Here is a 16380-nt window from a genome sequence, read left to right as displayed (position 1 = left end):
GAGCTTTAAAAACATAGTAGGGAACTGATTGGCTGAAATCCGAGTGAAGCTGTTTTATTGTGCCATCTGATTATCATCTGATGGAGAACAGGCAAGAGTGTGAAGTTGAAATGGCTGGCCATGTATTTGAGAACACAAAAGGTCAGGGTTTGACGAGTTCCCAGTGCATCTATGTGTTTCCCTGCTGGCCTTTCTGGCACCTTCTTTGAGAAGAGGACAAAAGCGTCCCTGACTGGTTGTCACACCTAGATTTTATGATTAATAGACCTGTTATTGTGGGAAGTTGTCCAATCTCAGTTGTGAGATCATCAAATCCGAGAAAAGCTATAAAAATATCATTTGGCCATATGCACCCTGCCTTCTGTCAAAATGATTTTAAATGGCTCTGAATCACAGTTCCAGAGCACCAGCCCAGAGCTACTGCCAAGCATATTCTTCCTCATTTAGAATATCAACAAGGTAGTAATTCTGCCCCAAAGGAATAACTCTTACTATGGTAGCACGCCAGGATCATTGTTCTCTATTTTAAGACTGGGGGAAAGACAGACATCTATTGCCTCAGATGCTCAGGGATGACCAGAAATATGACAAGGATGGTATCCCTGGGTCAAAAATGGAGTGCCTGACATCTGAAATTCAAATATTACTCTAATTCCCCCTTTAAAAAAATTACTATGTGTTATAATACAGTGAATATTTGATTGTGTTTGTATTAAGCCTATAAGAATTTTTAGGCTAAAATTCTTCCAACTTGAGCCTAATACCTGCATATCATTATAATTTATAGCATTACTACATTCAGACAAAATACCAGGAACAGGTAGAAGATATGGAAGCAAATATGATCACGTGCTTGGTCCCTGGAAATCTGAGTGTTACCAGGAAAAGCAGTGTTCAGCGGTGCTGGTGGGTTAGAGAGGGAGAGGGGATTCAGGACTCTGGCCCACACATCGTCCTAAAAGGGGCAATAGTGCCCAGATTCTAAAAGGGACCGTAAGAATGAATCTTCCCAATTCCTTTCTAATGAACTTGAGTTGGACATGTCTCCACATAAAATACCCATGGACTTTTCAGTTTGGGGTACTAGAGGGAAACAAAGTAAGAAAAATGATGAAGTCTAAAGTAGTAAGCTGTTAAAAGAACACTGTTTTTTTTTCATTTTATGAATGCATTCTTCTGTTACCTTAGGGGGAAAAATGCTTTTAAATGGTAGCCTGGTTTCAAAATATACCAGTTTGGATTTTATTCCACAATATTTCAATCCCACTTTTGAGGAACAAATCTGTACACGGAACATTTGTCTCCAATGAAGGCAGAAAAAAATAGTGAGGCAGTAAATCAGGTATGAGAAGGGTTTGGGTTACATAAGCCTATTATTCAAGGCTTACTCAAATTCTCTTTAGGAAATTACTTTCCCAATTAAATGTAGGAGCACATTTTTCACTGTTATTAAGAAAAGGAGGCAACAGCCCATTTTTGACTTCAGCTTCCTTTTTAAATATACCAATAGGAAGGTCATGGCTTTCAGAAATAGAAGAAAAAGAAGTATTACAATTTAGTGTACACACTTCATCGCCATCTTCCCATAAAGAAAATATCTCTGGGATTTCGTTGTTGACGATAACAAGTGTCACTAAGCCTTTTTGGGAGTTCTCAGTCTTTAACCCTCCTGTCTACCGTCCATTTCAGGTGAAGGAAGTTTCATCTTCTAAGTGATACCCCAGTGATTATTCTTAATCATGTTTTGCATATAAAATAATTTTAGAATTAGTTTTATATTGAGATGATAATGATAACATTTGAAATTTAACTTGTAACTGGCCTCATCCAACCAAACAAAACCTAGGGATTATTCTTACTTAGAGGGAAAAAAACCCTACTAGGTCCCAGTAAATTTACTCAAAGTATTTGGGGAGGTAATACCTCATTTTAAAATGTGTATGTGTAATGTGTGTGTACGTGTTTGAGTGTTATAGTTTTTTAAGAGGCAGTCATTATTAGAATAGAAAAACAAAGTGATAAGTGCCAACTTTATTTATTTGAATTGTCTTTGTGAAAACAAAATATCCATATTTTGAGTGCTGGTGTACATTTGGGATTTATTTGCAGGGCTGAATGAGTACAAATTTAGTCCTTAGTCTTTTCTGGGTCCCTAAAATCTGGCAGTTTACAAGTGAAATGGTGTCTGGGGCCTCTAAATTTTTCCATATAGTAATAGAATGACTCTGAAAAAGTAACATTGCACTTGTGTTTCATTGATTCCTTAGTTTGAAAACTTAATAACTCTCATAAATCTTATGAGTTATTAGAATTAAAATAATAATGGCAACACTTTTTTGTCTTTTCACCTTCATATTTTTGTTTGTGATGCTCAAATAAAAGTTACAGAAATGCAGCAAGCCATGTTCTGTAGAATTTGTCTAAAACAGAAAGGGAAACAATGTTGTAATAAAATATTGCAAACACATTTACAGAGCGTACAGTGATTACTGGAATGTAAGCTCCATGAGGGCAGCAGCTTTCTTTGCCTTGTTCAGTGTTGTGTCCTTATCCCTTGGACAGCGCTGAGTACATGGAGGGCACTCAGTCTTGGCTGAACGAATCTAAGTAGGGTTCAGGGAATGGAAAATTTGTACTCATCTTGAAAACAGAAATAAACAGGAGAGTTTAAACTGCATAAATTCTAAATATTCTGGCTAACAGGCTAGTTTCAGCTAGCCACTCAGGGTTCCCTAGGAAACGGACTGACCACACAGAGCCTTGTATCTGACCCTAAAATCTGTGGGAGTCATTGAAAGTTTAAACGGGAAAAGAATCATTAATATTAGCCCATCTTATAGATGAGAAAACTGATTTACTCTGGTTTTCACAGTGGTAAATGGCAGAGATGGAACTTAATCTCTGTCTGTCAACCCAAAGTTTGTGGGTTTTATCACTACACCAGCTCAAGCCAAGATAAGGAGCAAAATATGGGGTACAGTAATTTAAACAGTGATCTTACTTTCTCACTAAAGCCAAGACTAAAGGTCATGACTAATGAATGGAAGAGAAGACAGAATTAGGGAACGTACAGTTTTTAACAAATTAGTTGAAACAGATAGTGAGGACTATCACTCTGGCATAACTATTTCTAAAATGTAAACGTAATACATGATGTCAGATATTCTTCCCCTCAATGGCTCTCTGGGGATCTTGTCATAAAACAGATTCTGATTCAGCCGGTTTGAGGTGGGGCCCAAGATTCTGCATTTCCAACAGACTCCCGGATGTTGCCAATTTACTGATCCATGAACTGCTCTGTGCATGGCAAAGCTTAACCTGATACCTGTTTGAAATACCAGGTGAGAACTGCATGTCTCTGCTTTGTCATATGAAGCAAGACATTTTCAGGTTTCACCAGCTTGAAACAGGTATAGTAATAGCCAGTTGTACCAGAAATCAAAGCAATCACAACAGGCTTAAAGTGTGATTTTGGAGATTAGAACTGGGATTTAGGTGGAGTAATAATTATGCAAAAATTCCAGAACACCTCCCTTTTGGTTTCCTTATTGAACCTGGCATATTCCCTTAATTTCTCACCACTCATAAAACTAGAATATAAACACCACAGTAATGGAGTTTAACATAGTATAACGGCAGAACATGCTAAGAGTTATGATTTTTCCAAGAGAACAGATTTGTGGTTACCAGAGGGGTAGGAGGATGAGGGAATTGGAGGAAGGTGGTCGAAAAGTACAAACATCCAGTTATAAGACAAGTAAGTAGCGGGGATGTCATGTACAACGTGATGACTATAGTTAACACTGCTGTATGGTATACGTGAAAGTTGTTAAGAGAAAAGATCCTGAGTTCTCATCACAACGAAAAAAATATTTTTTCTTTTTCCTTTCCTTGTATCTATACGAGATGTTGGATGTTAACTAAACTTATTATGGTAATCATTTCATGACATATGTCAGTCAAATCATTGTGCATATACCTTAAACTTATACAGTGCTGTACATAAATTACATCAGGAAACAGAGGTTTAAGGAGATTATGCAGCTCTCCCAAAGTAACTTAGTTGATAAGTGAGTCAGGATTCCCTGCAATCTGCCTGAACCCAAAGCCCAAGCTCCTACCCACTATGCTCTGATAGTTTCTTTTCTGAAAGAAAGGAGTACATTTTCTTTTGAATATTTGTAAAGAGCAAGTTTAAGGATTCTTTCTATAAGCAATTTTCAAGCCAAGAAGGCATTTTTGGCTTGCTGCAGGAAGTGATGCTTCCCATCCTGGACTGGATCACCAATAATCTCAAGTGTACCTGATTTTAATTTACATGATGATGAATTCTGACAGTATGCATGTTTGTTCCTGTGGGGAATCCTTTTACACTGTGCATCTACAGCTCCAAATTTAATTGGTAGCTGAAGCTACCATAAGGAGTGTTCTCCCAATGCCAACTATTCCACCTTGGACTGTGTCTCTACAATGACAAGTATATAAGTACATAGGTTGTGTTTCTTTGTTTTACGCCATGCAATTACGACTTAGAACGAGTCATGGAACCTCTCGCTTTTCATCTGGATTGTTAGGCAGATGAAGACATAGGATTTCTGGAACGCGCTGGAATAGAGAAGCAGAAACCCAGAGGATAAAGACACACCAGTGGGACAAGCAGTCCAGAAAGCTCCAGACAGTGCCCAGAAGCCCAGAGTGGCATAATGGTTCAGCAGCAGGTAGCAAATGGGTTTCTCAGCACCAGGGACACAGTATCAGAGACTCCAGTTAACATGAAGCTGTATGTGGTTGACATCAGGGACAGATGCTGACAGGACCTTGGAGAAAGGCTTAGGAAACATGTCCCCCAGAGGAATGGTGAGAACGTTGGTCCTATAGGAGTCATTGAATGAAGTTCAAGGCAAGGATTTGCTTAAAAAAAAGCAGTCAATGTTTAGAATCACGTAAGGCATCTGAGAAGGAAATCCACAGCTTGTGACTTGATACTGAGCCTCCAAACCACAGACCTAGACTTCCCCAAATATCTTCCAGCTCAGAATGGAATTAACCCTCCACTCACTCATGCACCTAACCCTGTGAAGAATCCACTATGGGAATTTATCAAATGTGGCTTTAGGAAGCCAAGCAGATCACTAAAATCACATCATCTTGTTTTGAACTTCTAACTCACTGATTGAAATAAATGAGCTTCTTTTGTGATAATTAATTAAATAGTACATTTTTAAAAACTGAACAATTGGAGATGGCTCTGAAATACTTGGATAAACGTTTAAGTGCGTTTTTCATTGTATCTTCTTTTACAGGGTGACTCATAGTTACTCTAGACCCAGCATGGCAAAGGCTGCCATTGTCCCAAGAAAGCTGGTCTCCCTTCTTCCAGGGCACATGGCTGTATAGAATAAAGAGTAGAGCTCTCAGCCTTACAGATGGGCATAGCCCTGAGAGTAAGTTCTGGCCAGCGGGATATCAGCAGAGTGTTTTGTGAAGCATCAGGAGGTGTCCTTAAATGGTAGGAACATGCCCTTCTCCCTTTCTTGATTCCCAATGTCTGGATGGGGACATACTGGCTTGAACTGAGAAATGGAGACTGTGGGTGGAAGAGCAACAAGATAGAAAACTAGGTCCTTGAGCACTACAGGAAGCAGAGTTCTCTGCTATTAGAGCCATGGAATGCCTACATCCAGGAATTAACGGGAGAAAGAAATGAACTTTCTTGATTGAAGTGCTGTCATTTGAGTTTTATTGATTGTTACAACCAAACTCAATTCTAAGTAATTCACTGTGCCATCATCTTTGCAAAAGTAACATCAAGAAAAAAGTACTTTTGCTAAGTGGTCACAGTGGTTATCAATGTACAAAGCAGTAGAAATGAGGATAAGTCTGTGGGAAATCAGTTCTCAGGTCATCAGTTTCAGACATTTAACATTCCACTTAAGTCAACATACAAGTTGAGCAGTAATGTTAACATTCCCAGAACAAAGCATCTTTACTTCTAGCACTATTTCTCTGAGAAATTTTCACAGTCACCAAATTTTCTTACACAGACATAAGATAGACATTGAACAACTTTTCCTTTTTTTTTTTGAGAAAGATTAGCCCTGAACTAACATCTGCCACCAATCCTCCTCTTTTTGCTGAAGAAGATTGGCCCTGAGCCAACATCCATGCCCATCTTCCTCTATTTTATATGTGGGGCGCCTGCCACAGCATGGCTTGATAAGTGGTGCATGGGTCTGCACCCGGGATCTAAACTGGCAAACCTCCGGCCACTGAAGCACAATGTACGAACTTAACCACTGTGCCACCAGGCTGGCCCCTGAACAGCTTTTATACTACTATTGCATAGTACAAAAAGTGTTTTTAAATTAATGGAACCGAAGGGAAAAAATATAACTGACTAGGGAACAAGAAAACTCTCCCACTGACACATAACAGGGTTAGTGGACCGTAAGATGAGAGAGAAGGCTTACACTAATCTTTCTCTGGCAGCCACAGTGGTAAAGGTGCTTTAATCAGTGGCTGAATGACTCTCTGCAAAACAGTGAAAAAAAGAAAATCGATAATTTACACCCACTACCCTTCTGGGTGAGCTCTTCATATTATTTTCTAGCACTCCTACTGTTTTCAGCCCTATTGTTCTTATGATGCACCTTTGCTGCCCCCTACACACACACACCTCACTAAGATATGATTCCATCCTCTAGACTTTTCCTCTCATCTCGTTAACATAAGAGGAGTTGATACTTATACGGTTTTTATATATATTAGCTCATTCAACCCTATGAAGTACATGACTATGAGGTACCCTTATTATCCCCATTTAAAAGATGAATATGAGTTACACAGGTAGTAAATTGTGGAGCTGGCATCCAAATGCAGCCAGTCTGGCTCAAAGTAAATCTGTTCTAGAAATATATCTCATTCCCTCAGGAATATTTGTGAAATAAATACGATTGGCATTATCTATCAGGTAATAACATCTTCCACAAAGCACAACTTCTTAGCCTAGCTAAAATGTGTCCTCTTAAGGAGAATCAGTAACACAGATCTGAGCAGTCTATTGGAAGAGTATTTTGGGAAGGGGGCTTTATGGACCCCTCAAATCTCACTCTTTAGACACTCAACCAGTTAGTACAAACGGGCCTTTCATCAGAATCCTATGTGTAACCATGCTTGAGCTACTAAAATGCAATATGAACATTAGGAAGTAAGTTAACTTTGCAATTTTTTAAAATGAAATTAGTAAGAGTGAGCCCTGTTATATCTGAGCCCAACATATTCCCATTTTCAAAATTGTTTCCTTTTCTCTTTTATGAGGCTCAAGTCCTCGATCTAAGGAAACTGCTGGAGTTTTTTATTTCCAGCTTAGTACTGAGCTGCTGTTCTTCAACATCACTTATACTTCATTGTTATCTTCACTCTACCATTGATGTGTTTTTTCTCTGTGCTGGTAGCCTTTTGAATCTGGCAAATACAGACATTAAAAAGACTTTTTATCTATTGTGATCATGACATCCTCTATATTTCTGAGTTGTAATGCTGAATTTCTCAGTGAAGACACTACCTAGTGAAGCTACTCCTTGTGAAGTAGTATATTTATAATGATGTGATATTTGGCATTTTGTGAGATGAATTTTTTGGTCCCTGACTGCAGAAGAAAGTGAGGCTCTGAGAGATATCATGCATTGCCCAGGATTAATTGAGGGCAGGAACCCAGAACTCATCCAGATCACCTGACTCCAAATTTTGTGCTCTTTTCATAACACTGTGGTGTCATGTCTTTACCAGATTTAAAGGGTCCATGTTAGTAACAGTAAGAAGAAGTTCATGAATTATATCTTGGAGGTCATAAAATCAATGAAAATCATGATTCAATTTATAAAAATTTGTTAAAAATCCAATCAATGTTTCTATAAACATATTCACTTACATCTTTGGCCAATGCATGTTTTATGGTGTCTGTTGCCTACCCTTTCTTCTGCTGGAAACTGGGAACTGACTGACTTATACCTGAGCCCTCTACCAGGAGGCCGTTATACCCAGCTCTCTACCTGGTGAGAGACAGCAGCCATATTGTGCACATAGGATTCCACCTCCTACCCCTATCCATGGGATTGGACTAGAGCAAAGCACTTGCCTATGAGGCAGCCAATCCATTGGTCTGCTGAGAACCGATACCAATGTGGCCTAGCTCAAAAAGAAGAACTGAGCCAAAGAGATTCTTCTCTTGAGAATGTGGGACTGAGGTAGCAGCAGGGTCAGAGGTGTTTGTAGAAAGTATCAGGACAACCATCTTGATCCATAGGCAAGTGAAGTTATAAGGAAACGAAAATCAAATAATAAAAGCCACCATTTATATGGTAGTTACTATGGTGTTTCACTTTCTTAATTTATTTACCCTGTGAAGTAATGACTCTTATTAATGACTCTCCCCACCACATTACTGATGAGGATATTGAGACACAAAGGATCGAAGAAACTTTTCCCACAGCTAGGAAGAGGGAGAGCAAGACTGAAACCCAGGCCATGTGGCTTTGCTGCCGAACTTGATTTCACATAAAGGCAGCTTAGTGTACAGACACAGAGAAGATAATAAATGACAACATACATGCAAAGAGAAGCAGAAAGTTGCAAGAGAGAAAGACTCAGAGAGAAACAGGCAGAGAGAGAGCAACACACAAGACACACCAGTTCTCAGCTACACTTTAGCTCCTCTTCTCAGATTCCCATGAAATCCCTGATTATGTGCTCACACAGGACAGCTTAGTGAGTCTGTTCCTTGTAAATGAGAGACCCCTAAATAAAATAATACAGCTCATTTTGGTACTTTGTAATATACTACCCGAAGGTATGAAAGGTTATATCACTGTGTATTTCTTGTCTGAGGTAAAGATCGGACCTCTTAAAGATTTATGATTCAGTACAGAAGAGAAGGTAGAAAAATATGAATATAAAAGAAATATTTATAATTTCAAGAATACAATGAGAATATCATGTCAACTGAAGTTAAAGTAAGCTGAATAAACTCAAAACTGTTGATAATATATCATGAAAACTTCCTGAATAGACATAAGGCATAAGCAGGGATACAAAGGAAGGTAGGGAAATGTTTGTTTAATATACAGCTCGAACTAGGGTGAATAGAATACTTTTACCTCAATAGAGAGGAGGAAAATGCATGGGGAGGGTTGGATAATAAAATCTGTGTGCACACACGTGTGTGTGTGGTTTTGGAATGTAGAGGAAAGAAAAAGATAAAGCAGAAAATTTAAATGAAGTTAGGTATTGTACAACTGTATAAGAGCCCAGACCAGAGTAATGAATTTCTCTGGTCTCATAAAAATCTGACATATTTCTGGCTGATGCTTTAGCAAAAGCACTTAAAACAAACATAAAATTTTATGTTCATAAAACCATCACTAAATTCTTATTTTATTATGTTTAATCAAATAATCAAGTATCCTTAAGTTAAATGCCTCCTTGCTTGGTGTCTTCCAGCCACACCTGGTGTCTTTCTCACTGTCCTGTGTGCTGACACATTCTAGGCACTCAATAAATACATGAGGACTGAATAAATAAATGTTAGTGTTATCTCCACACTCAAACATGAGATCATATCAATAGAATTTAAAAATCTCATACAAATTCTTGTAATGAATTGCCTAGACTCACATCTTATGAAACCAAAAAATTCTTTGCTCCTATCTCCTTGCTTTCTGCATCCCCACCAGACTATCTATTCACATTGTGTCATGAACTTTTCATGAGCACAAAATAGATCAATTAAGAGATCCACTTATTGTGCTCATCAGTTTGCAATATATTCAAATATTGAATCACTATGTTGTACACCTGAAACTAATATAATGTTATATGTCAATTATACCTCAATAAAAAAAGATCAGTTAAAATATGAATTTTTAGTTATTTAAGCAGATTAGGTTTTGCCCTGAAATAAAGAGCTGATCATGCAATATTTGCAGATAAAGCCCAAATAACATCCCAGTTCTATCCAACCTGGAAATGCTAAATAGACTGAATCCAAGGAAACGTGATGCTAAAAATATGAACTAAAAACACTAGTAATATAAAAAGGAAAGAAAGTAATTCATAAATACATACCCAGAGAGCAACCGCCATATAAAATACCATTGAGAATCTTCTTTGGGCCTCTCAGGGACCTGTACAGAAAAACTTCAGGATAAAGCAGCTCTTTTCCCTTTTGTCAGAACATATATACTTGAAGAAGCAAGCCACCATGAGATCTATAGCTGCAGGAAATGAATTCTGCCAACAACCACTTGAGCTTGGAAATGCACCCCGAGCCTCAGATGAGACGACAGCCCTGACCAAAACCATGCATGCAGCCTCTGAGCAGGGAACCCAGCTTAGCTGTGCCCAGACTCCTGACTCACAGGAACTGTGAGATAATAAATGTATGTTGCTTGAAGCTACTAAGCCTGTGGTAATTTGTCATGCATCAATAGAAAATTAATACATTTCCTTTGCACGTCTCTGAATTTTTCAGATTTTCTGTAATAAATATGTTCATCTTATAACAGAAGAAAAACTTTCTGTAACAAAATAAAAGTAAATTAATGTAGGTGATTCGGATCAACCCAGCCATATTTTGCAGAAAAGTGAACTGACGTCATTTTTCTTCATGTTGTTAACAAACACATTAAACAGGAGGATATCTTCTCTTTGCATTTTAACACTTGGGATCAAATCTAGAGTTACCCAACTCAAGGACAAAAGCTAACACACTCTATATAATCAAACTGGGTGCGTTCTGAAAACAAATGTGCTGAAAGATAAACCCTTGCCTAAATCACTCTTCTCTTGCTGTACTAAGCTTCCGTGAAACCATCCTGAACAAACAGATTTTAATTTCAGTTTAGACACCAACACCCAGCAGACTACCCCACTGATTAGTGATGATAAAACTGAGTAGAAAGGGAAGCCATTCATGAAATAGACAATGTAACAATAAACAAGTTTACAGCACATACTATTTAAATACTGTATAGCACTCGACTCTCTAGCGCCACCCCATGGAGACCTGCTGAGCTGCCAAATGCTTTAAAATTAATACCAGAATTATCAGTGCAAAGGTTCACACTATCAGTTAGGATGAGGACTCAAAGATAAAACATGGTATTTACTGACCACCCGAAATGAACCGGATTCTCTATGTTGCATGTTTAGCTAAAATCCTAATAAAGAAATACGAATCCTTCTTTCCCCAGCACCCATTGCCTCCTGCATCTGCCACACAGGCGAGTTAAATGGAGAACAGATAGGGAATCGTCACCTCTGCATCTTTTAAGTCCTTGTTTGTGACTTTGATCCCTTCCACCAGGTGTAATTGGCTTTTTGTTCATTATTTTTTGCAATCAGTGCTATGTATTATTTCATTATTCCCACAATCTACGTTTACATTGGTCACCACGAGAGGTCCAGGATCTCCCACATCAGCCCCCATCTCCTCGATTCTAATCCCAATTGGTTGTGTGAGAAATGAAGCAATCCCTCTGCCTCCACCTCCACTCCCACCCCATCCCTGATTTATTTTTTCCAGGGCACTAATCACTACCTGACATACCATACACTTCACTTACTCATTTGTCTTCTTCCTCTAGGATTCTTGCTCCACTAAGGCATAATTTGATTTGTTTTGTTCACTAATAAATTACCATTGCATAGTGTCTGACACATAGTAAGCATCAACAAGAATTGTTGAATGAAATAATGCATGAATAGCATTATTGTTTGAAAAACGTTAGGAAGAGTTCTAGCGGCTTCCACTCAGCTCTTCTTATCATAATAACCCATGTGTCAGGAAATCAACAAGGGAATTTTGTGGTTGCTAAGGGTTTTCATTCCAATAATGAAATCAGGAAAACAGTAAAGAAACAGAGATGAGTCCAAGTTTCACTGAGGAAGATTCAGCTCAAAGCACCATCTGTTACCTGGCCCCCTTAGGCCTTCACTCCTACTGAGAGGTCACAGTGGTCTTCTGGATGCCAGGAACCAGTGTTAGCTCAGAGTAACTCTTGTACTACATCTGAAAGGTCTGGGCATTTATTTCCCTTTCCCAGTGCACAGTGGTCCCAATAGCTGAAGGTCCCTTCTAGAAGGCTAGGAGAAACCCACACTTGTGATGTTATCACAGAATTCTTTTTCAAGAGTACCTGGTCTTCCTTTTAGCATCTGAAATTTAAGTTTGGAAATTGAGCAAAAGGTCAAGCCTTTCTTATGTGTTAATTCAAGTTGGGCCTCTGATTGCCACACCTAGATTTTTCTGGGTTATTGTTGGTGTTGGCATTGTTTTACAAATCAAATGTTCTCTTGATGGGTTATACATATAGTTTGTTTCTAGAATAGCCCACAATAGCCATGAGTGATTAGCAAACACCTAAGATCTCTGGGGATGGAACCATTTTGATTACCACACTGACTCACTCTTTCTTTCCCCCTAAACCCACCCAAACCCTGATTGCCTCCAGTGCTCTGCCACTCTGGAATTCTGGTATCCCAGTGAAATCAGAGAGCTCATTTTAACTGTGCCTCCTCTCACTGCATTCTAGGTTCACAAAGAACACCCTCTATAGGGACCTTCTAAAAGGCTGGGACTCTCTTCACCAATGAATCAATGTGTGGCTCAGTAAGGAGGACTTGTGGCCACAGTCAGGAGTTAAGGGAATGGATTGCACACAAGAAACTCATTCTTACCTCCCTATACCTCTAAGTCTTTTAATTTCTTCCTCCATATTATATGAGAAATGTCCAGGCCACTGTTGAGTCTAAGTTTCATCAGTAGACCACCAAAAGTAACTAAAATGACCCCCAGTTGAATATAGCATTGCATATAAGGTGCATGTACATATATTGGTGCATGTACATATATCGACACATTCTGCTTTTTCTAAATTGCATTCCTCCACTCTTGGTCAACAGTCTTTAGAATTCATTCCCACATGTATCAGCCAGAGTTTTGCAAACGTAAGTTAATAAAATCTTGTAATTCTTTCAGGTTGACTTTGTAATAGGTCCTGGGGTATGCTTAAGCTGGGCGCAGAGCATTGGGGCAGGCACAGTGGTGTTTGATGGTCTGAACACTGAGCAACCAAATTCCACTCACACATCTCTATTCTATGTTGAGACCTCTACTTAGCATCCTTGTTAGTCAAAGTTGGAATTTCCACATAAGAGACTAGGGAAGGTTATAAATTGATATAAGCAACCTGAAGGCTAAATCTTTGAGTGTAGATTCCAATTGTCTCAGCTCTGTAGCTGAAAGAGATTACACATGTTTTTAGCACTATCTTAGAAGGTGACTGGTTTTCAGTTGCTGCCTTGAGCTGAGAGTTAAGGACTTGGAGTTTGTCATTTTCTGCTATTAAACTGCTGATTGCTATACCCCACAGTCCTGGAATTCCTCGTACCCTTCAACTGTCCTCTTGCAGCAATCACTTCGTCTCACAAACCCAGCCTTCAATGAGTCTGTCACTCAAGGGAACAAGAGGTAATAATTTGATTAGCTGTTTTTTCACCAATTTCAATGGCTGTTTAGGTCCATTTTGTTAATATTAACTTGATTTCCACTTCCCCTTAGCCCCTCCTAGGACAGGTAATAAATTTTAGTTTCCTTCCTATTTTCCTGAACGTCTATTGCTTACAACCTCTCCTGGTACAACTTTCAGTAACAGTGAGGGCTTTTGGATGCAAATAAAAGAAACTGACTCTGGCTAATTAAAGCAGAAATGGAAATTATTTTAAGAATGTTGGATAGCTCACATACTCTCTGGGAGGGTTGGAGAAACAAATTTAGGAATTTTACAGCCAAAAACAATTCCCAGAACCAAACCACAGGACTTGTCAAGTAAAGACATTTGGAAGATCCTACTGGGCACAGACACCGCAGCACATTCAGGCAGCCTTGGGGACCAGATCCTGGATGCTGCTGCAGGAGTTGCTGCCCCTGCACCCTTTTGGAATCCAATGTGGTGGTGGTTGCTGTCCTCAACTCCTCATGTTTTCCAAATATATTCTAGGTGGTGCCCACTTCTTGGTATCACTAGTTACCGATTCACAGTCTGAAGAGCAGAGCCTAGACCCATGCGCTAACTGCAAGGAGCCTGGAAAGGTGAGTACTTTTCAAGGCATCACAAAGGAAAACATTCCCTAAACATAGAAAGCAGGTTCTGATGCTAAGATGGACAAAAAAAAATGGATAAACGTCCACAATACCAGCTTTATAAGAAATGGCAAGGACTGTGGCTACAGACTGACTCAGGTTTGAATTTGTGCACTTCCTTCACTTTCTATTTGACTCTGGGCAAGTTAACCTCTCTGAACTTTGTTTTTTCTCATAAGCAAAACGGATATGACACCTCTCATATGGGAATTAAAAGTAAGGCATGTGGACCATGTTCAAAAATTAGAAGTGATTACTTGAAAAGTTAATCAAAATATACTCTATTTTTGGAGGCCTCATCTTGGTAAAATATTTTATTTTTATTGAACTTTTCAATGTATTTATGGTTATTTTCCCCATTTAGAAGATCACTTTACATTAGCAACCATGTTTTATACTATATTTATTTCCCCACAGCATTACACACACACACACACACACACACACACACACTCTCTCTCTCTCTTAATAAATGAACTAATATCCCAGATCTCAGAAATCACAATGAAAGACAGCAATGCTTCACCCTATAGCAGTGACTCTAAGAATATCTGAGCACAGGGCATATCACACTGCAACTTTGAGATGGGCTCCTAGAGAGCCTCTGCTGGTGATCACAAAGTAACAGTGTCTTATTCTGCATTATACTGGGCTCTAAAAGACAAGTGAGCATGAATGAGAGCAAACAGGTCATCACTATTATAAGAAACACAAATAAAAGTTTCAATGATCTGAACTAAGTCAATTTAAGCAGAAACAAATGGCAGTATCTGGAAATAATATGATAGTAGCTAAAAGGTAATGTATTTCTTATACAAGTCAAAAAAATAAATCATGCCAAAAACACTAGAGCTTGAGTTAAAAAAAACAGAGTGAGAAATATTTTCTAAAATACATATAGTTTTTTAAAATTCATTCACAGAACTAAGAAATATTCCTGCTGGAATAACTTCCTGAAGTATAAATTTGATCAATTCACTATCTTTCTCAGATTCCCCACAGATTCTCAAATAGACCTCTTGGAATGGAGATTATACATGAAGAACAGGTAAATAAAACGTGATTTACATTTTTTTAAAAATCTCTCCTCCACTTACCCAGTGGTAGAAAATAGAATTTTTTTACTGTCTCTACCAAATATTAATGATTCTATAATGATTCAACCAAGCAGAGGAAATATGGCCTCCTATGTCTGCTCCCACACTATGGACTTGGCAAGTCACTTGGCCTCTTTAAGTTCAGTTTCTACACTTGCAAAATGGAGAAATTGGACAAGATTCTTTCTGGCCCTGAAGGATTGTCAACTTTGGTTGGCCAAAGTCCACTTGCTCATGTTCTACCCCACGTAAAGTGGGCTCTATTTCCATTTGGCTTGGTTCATCAAGGTAATCAGCCAAGGAGATAAAACACAAATTGTAAAGTTGCCAATTTTGAGTCACATAGCAAAAAATAATCTAGTTACCCAGAATCTCCATAATGCTTTATTATATTTTCAAATAGTGTTTAGCCATTAATCAACACAAATCATAGTCACAAGCCATAAAAGAAGACCAAGAGATAAAGGAAATTCTCTTTGGCAAAATTGGCACAAGTCAAAAGCAGACAAGATGAAATTTTTAAATTATGGGTGAATAATCCCATAGGTGACTAGGGGAGTCACACACAAGTGTGGTATGGGGTTGTATAATATAATGCTTAGTTGGGAGAAGGATGCCACAATCTTGATTGGGCCCTACTTCTTGGGTCCTCATCCCCTGAAGCTGGGATGATGACAGTTACTCTCTCACCTCACACCCAGGGACCACTATTCTCACCCTCCTATACATCTCTCTTTGTTACAATTAAATAATTCATTCAATCTTCCCTGACCATTTGTTATTCCTGTCAACGTTTCATAGAACCCCCAAAATAAATAAATAGTTGAATCTTTCTGCCTCATCCCCATCACCTCTCTGGCTTCTGCTCTCTCCCTGGCTCTGCCCCAGTCACCCTGGTCTTTCTTCCCCCTCACACATGGTGGAAGCCTCTGAGTGTCCTCTCCTGCTCTTCCTTCTCCTCGGATGCACCAACCCTCGTTTGCCTGTCCAGCTCCATCTCTGTCTCTGCCTGCTCCCCTAGCCCTACTTTCCCCCTCATGGCTCAGCCATCCTGAACCTGGGGCTTCATCTTGCGTGTGTGGG

General features: G+C 38.9%; 1 protein-coding gene across 4 annotated transcripts in view; it reads right to left on the bottom strand.

Annotated features, from left to right (window-relative positions):
* The window catches only part of SCEL (sciellin), a 272928-nt gene that overhangs the window by 126899 nt on the left and 129649 nt on the right, over positions 1 to 16380 (bottom strand). Inside the window, exon 1 of one of the 4 annotated variants that reach the window (XM_070240353.1) lies at positions 10123 to 10376. The exons of 2 other annotated variants lie outside the window; for them this stretch is intronic. The gene's annotated coding sequence lies outside the window, so the exon portion shown is untranslated. Of the gene's footprint in view, positions 1 to 10122; positions 10377 to 16380 lie in introns of those variants that run through there. One more of the 4 variants, XM_070240370.1, reaches the window with a different exon arrangement.

Source organism: Equus caballus, chromosome 17, assembly GCF_041296265.1.
Source record: "Equus caballus isolate H_3958 breed thoroughbred chromosome 17, TB-T2T, whole genome shotgun sequence".
In the NCBI taxonomy this organism is placed as follows: domain Eukaryota; kingdom Metazoa; phylum Chordata; class Mammalia; order Perissodactyla; family Equidae; genus Equus; species Equus caballus.
The sequence above is the reverse complement of the archived record's forward strand: the minus strand, read 5'-3'. Positions and strand labels throughout refer to the sequence as shown.